The following is a 5,922-nucleotide window of genomic DNA, read 5'->3' on the forward strand; positions in this document are numbered from 1 at the left end:
ATGATTTATGATATGATATGATATGCCCTTATGATTTATATGACATGATGCTCTTATGATTTATGATATGATATGCTTTTATGATTTATATGATATGATGTTCTTTTATTGATGATATGATATATCATGATATTTCTTTATGATATGTTATACTCTTATGATTTATATGACATGATGCTCTTAGGATTTATGATATGATATAGCATGATGTTCTTTATGAGATGATATGTTATGATGCTATGTTTTCACAATATGATGTTAGATGATTATGTTTCCATTGTTATATGCTTATGTGATTATGCTATGATATATGGTTTTGTGAGTAGGAAAGGATCTTACTAAGCCTGTGTGCTTATAGCTTACTTTCCTTGTACCGCAGATAAGTGCAAAGAATGGATGAACTAGGGGAGCTGCAGGAGAGGCAAGAGATGTGTGTGGTGGTGTCTCGGCTAAGACAAATAAAAGACCTGCTTATGTTTTTTTTTTATGTTGACATGAACTAAGTTTATTTATGTTAATGTTCCACATGACTTCATGATACTTCCGCTGTTTTACTTTAGAGAGAAATTTTAATATGCATGTATGTTTCCGCAAGTAGTAAAGTAACCCCGCCCTACTAGCAGGAGGGGCGGGCGTTACAAGTTGGTATCAGAGCCAGGTTAGCCTTCCAGCTACACACACATCAAGTCTCCATCCTGCCTCTCCAAGTAAGACTTTCTGTACTTACTCTATTCTATTTTTGCATGATAGGAAATGTTTTTAGCATCTATGAACCTAAGTATGACTAATATAGATTTCCTTTATATATAATAAGCGATATTTAATGTGCACGAATATAAGTAGGGATGACTCTAGACTTATGCTAGCCTTATTGTTATTTATGAAAATAGATATGGCTAGAAGATGCGGTAACAGGGCCGATGAGACAGTGACCCCACCAGATCTAACCCAGGTAGTCACAGATCTCCAGTGTCAGATCACGGAACAACAATAAGTAATCACTGCTCTGATGAATCAAAAAGGAAACCCTGTCACCCCACCAACAAATCAGAATGCAGTGCCCGTCATACCAATAGCTGCACCCGTACCACCGATGGCCCCTGCCCCAGTGGTCTGACAGGAGACCTACTTGATACAGTGGCTAAGGTTGAAGCTGGAGAACTTCTCGGGTACTTGTGAGCCATAGGACGCCCAGGCCTGGTTCAAGACGGTGGAAAGTATAGTGGAATTGCTGGACTGGCCCGTATCAGAAAAGATCAAATGCGTGTCATTTTGTTTCTCTGGAGACACAAGAATATGGTGGGAAAGAGTTAAGACTAAGAGACAAGTTAATCAGATGAACTGGACGGACTTCGAAGCAGAGTTCTTCGAGGAATTCTTCCATATGCAAGTAACAAACCGACATTACGACGAGTTCACCGAGTTCCGGCAAGGTGACTTATCAGTGAACGAAGTAGTGAAGTGCTTCAACCGCCTCGCACACCTTTGCCCAGAGTTGGTCAGCACGGAAAGAGAAAGGGTCAGACTGATGCTGAAAATGCTCCGACCTGAGATAGCATTGAATGTGGCTGGCGGAGTTAATAGACCGCAGACTACAGAAGATCTGGTCAGCAGTGCTTTGATCACTGAACATTATCAGAAGGCGATGAACGAGAGTAAGAATCAAGCACAGATAGGAGGACAGAAACCTCAAGGTACTAAAGCAAGCTGGAAAGGAAACTCTAATGGAAAAAGGAAGCAATGGAACAACACTAAAGGAGGACCAGCAAATAAGCAACCTAAGTACCCTCAGTGTACCATTTGTGGGAAGCAGCATTCCGGAGTATGCCACAAGGGTACGAGAAAGTGTTACAGTTGCGGACATATGGCCAGAGACTGCCCTACCCAGTCCCAAACACCATCCCAGCAGTATAACCAGAACAGGAGTGCCCCCTCACAGCTATACCTGATGCAAGATGCCATTGAAGGAACTCCGATTAGCCAAGGGAGATTGGAAGCCCCGCCAGCTACGACGAATGCCAGGGTTTTCTCTCTTACTAAAGATGATGTGGTGAGTGCCTCTATAGTTGTCACAAGTCAGCTGCCTATTTTCAGTCAGTATGCTAATGTGTTATTTGATACTGGGGTGACACACTCATTCGTCTCTACACCCTTCATGGAGAAGTTAGAGATACCACCACAAGCCTTAAATGGCAAATTCTTAACAACCCTACCTTCGGGAGAAGTAATGTCATCTACTCATATGCTGCGAGCCGCACCCATCAGAATCGCAGACAGAGAACTCTACTGTGATCTGATAGTGCTTGACATGCAAGATTATGACAGTATATTGGGCATGGATTTGCTGAGCAAGTACAGCGCTTCAATCGAGTGTCGTCAAAGAAAAGTGGTCTTCCAACCTGAAGCAGAACCAATATTCGAATTTATTGGAGAATCAAGGAAAGAAACTGGGAGATTCTTATCAGCCATAAAGGCACAAAAGATGTTAAATAAGGGATGTACTGGGTTTCTAGCACAAGTGGTCGATACAAGTCATGCTGAGGACCAGAAACTAGAAAAGGTCAGAGTGGTGTGCAACTATCCAGAAGTGTTTCCCGATGAACTACCAGGGTTAGCCCCCGATAGAGACATAGAATTTGAGATCGAACTGATTCCTGGTACTAAACCTATCTCTAAAGCACCTTATCGTATGGCGCAAGCTGAGTTGAAGGAACTTCAGGGACAGCTACTAGAGTTACTTGACAAGGGACTTATTCGCCCGAGTCAGTCTCTATGGGGAGCACCAGTACTGTTTGTGAAAAAGAAGGATGGGTCTATGCGGATGTGTATAGACTACCGAGCGCTGAACAATGTGACAATCAAGAACCGGGACCCTCTTCCACGAATCGACGACCTGTTCGACCAATTAAGGGGAGCGACCGTCTTCTCTAAGATTGACCTAAGGTCCGGCTATCATCAAGTGAAAGTGAAACAGGATGATATACCGAAGACGGCATTTCGAACAAGATACGGACACTATGAGTTCATAGTTATGCCCTTCAGAGTGACAAATGCTCCTGCTGTATTTATGGATCTGATGAATCGGGTGTTTACGACATATCTCGACAAATTTATGATCATCTTCATTGACGATATTCTCATCTATTCAAGAACCCAGGAAGAGCATGCTGAACACCTGAACACCGTACTACAGATTTTTCGAGAGAAACAACTATACGCAAAGTTCTCCAAATGCAAGTTTTGGCTTGATCGAATATCATTCTTGGGTCATGTCATCTCTAAGGATGGAGTAATGGTAGATCCAAACAAGATCGAAGCTGTAAGTAACTGGAACAGGCCGAAGAATGTCAGTGAAATCAAAAGTTTTCTCGGGCTAGCAGGCTACTACCGGAAGTTTGTGGAGGACTTCTCTAAAATTGCTGCCCCTATGATAGTTCTCACCAAGAAGAACAAAAAGTATGAATGGACGGATGAATGCGAGAAGAGTTTCACGGAATTAAAAAGGAGACTGACCAGTGCTCCAATCCTTACTCTTCCGGAAAGTAACAAAGGCTTTGATATGTACAGCGACGCTTCCAAATTAGGACTTAGAGTTGTACTCATGCAAAACGGCAAGGTCATTGCCTACGCCTCTAAACAACTCAAAGAGCATGAAAAGAACAACCCCACTCATGACCTAGAACTAGCAGCAGTGGTCTTTGCTCTCAAAACATGAAGACATTATTTATATGGAGTCCGGTGTAAGATTTATACCGACCACCAGAGTTTGAAATATTTCTTCACCCAGAAAGATCTGAATATGAGACAACGCAGATGGCTCGAGTTAGTTAAGGACTATGACTGCGAGATCTTTTATCATCCCGGAAAAGCGAACAAAGTGGCCGATGCACTCAGCAGGAAGACTTGTGCCATCTGATGTCGATATTTTAAGTTCGAGGATGAACTTTCTATGAGGTATGGGGTACTGCAACACCCATGAAATGATAAGCTATACCTATGGGTATTTTTCTTTTAGAATAAAAGAAAAAAAAAAAAGAGAAATGGAAATAGAAACCAAAATGAAATAAAAAGAAAGAGAGGTTAAGGTTTGAACCTTGAACCTCCCACAAATAATAAAGTTAAATTGGTGTATGGTAACCACTAGAGTAATGAATAATATATTAATAAAAAAGAATGAAAATAGTAGTTAAAAGTAAGAATATAATAAAGTAAAGGAGCAAGAGAAAAGCAAGTAGCTTTCCTCCTCTTCCTCTTGGTTAAGAAAAGAAGCAAGCAAAAGACAAGTTGTCTTTCTTCCTTTTTCTCTATTTTCGTGGGAATTAAGAGAGTGAGGAGATAGAGGAGTTAAGGGGATTAATGGGGACATGTTCATTCTCATTGGGAATAAATAGGAATGAGAGAAGAAAAGGGAAATAAAGTTGGTTAATTATTCCTTCTTCTTCTTCTTCCTCCTCCTTCCTTCTCCTTCTTCCTTCTCCACCGAGACCTAAACCTCTTCCTCTCTCATTCCCGAAAATCCAAGCTAAGTTTCTTCTTGCTAAGAAAAACAAATTCACAAGAAGGAGTCCTCAAGATCTATTCCTTACAAGCAAGAGAAGAAAGGAGAAAACTAAGAAGAGAAGGTCTTCTTCCTCTTCACAAGGATACCATCTTCCTTAGGAAAAACAAGCAACAAGTTGTAAGTATCCCCTCACCTGTGGTACAAGTTGTTTACATGTTTTCCATAAGGTTAGAATGCTTAAAAAACCTAGGATCACTTTTTGGAAATTTCGGCCAAAAACTTGAACAAAGGTTTAGATAAAGTTTAAGACCAACTAAGCATGCTCACTATGTTCATATGATATGTACCCTAATATAGGAGTTAGTGAATGTTTCTTATGCTTGTATGCTTACCTAAAACTTAGATCCATGATCTTGAACATTCGGCCAAGTGTGAATAAAAGATTAGGAAGGCTTCAGACCTAAACTAAATATGCTCACTATGTCTTTATGATATGTACCCTATGATAAGGGATTAGTTTGGTATTTTTATGCTTGTATGTTGCTTTAAACCTAAATCTATGCTCATGAAGTGTTCGTCCATGATAGAGAAATTGACTAAGAGAGGTTAAAAATTTAGTCTACCATGATCATGACTTGCTTATTAATATGTTATGAAGAGTACTTAGTATTTTTCACACTTGTATGATTTTTGGGAACCTAAATACATGCCACCTTAGGGAATCAGGGTTTCGGCCATGATCAAATTTAGGGTCCAAGGAAGCTTAAAATTAAACCTAGCATGCTCATGAATCCCCTTATGATATGATATGAAGTTAGCTAGATATTCATGCTTGTTTGTTGTTTAGAGCTTGATTTTATTCTTCATGAACTTTCGGCCATGATCAAATTTAGGGTCCAAGGAAGCTTAAAATTAAACCTAGCATGCTCATGAATCCCCTTATGATATGATATGAAGTTAGCTTGATAATTATGCTTGTATGTTGTTTAGAGTTTATTTTATTCTTCATGAACTTTCGGCCATGAAAGAATTATAGACCTAGGGAAGCTTAAAAATTGGATTAACATGCTTATGACTTTCCTTATGATATGATATGAAGTTAGCTTGATATTTATGCTTGTATGTTGTTTAGAGCTTATTTCCTCCTTCATGAACTTTCGGCCATGATAAGGATCAAGACCTAGGAAAGCTTAAAAAATTGGATTAATATGCTTATGACCTTCCTTATAATATGATATGAAGTTAACATGATGTTCTTATGCTTGTATGTTGTTAGAGCTTAATTCCCTTCTTCATGAACTTTCGGCCATGATAAGGATCAAGACCTAGGAAAGCTTAAAAATTGGATTAACATGCTTATGACTTTCCTTATGATATGATATGAAGTTAACATGAGATTCTTATGCTTGTATGTTGTTTAG

Source organism: Zingiber officinale, chromosome 4B, assembly GCF_018446385.1.
Source record: "Zingiber officinale cultivar Zhangliang chromosome 4B, Zo_v1.1, whole genome shotgun sequence".
Classification (NCBI taxonomy): domain Eukaryota; kingdom Viridiplantae; phylum Streptophyta; class Magnoliopsida; order Zingiberales; family Zingiberaceae; genus Zingiber; species Zingiber officinale.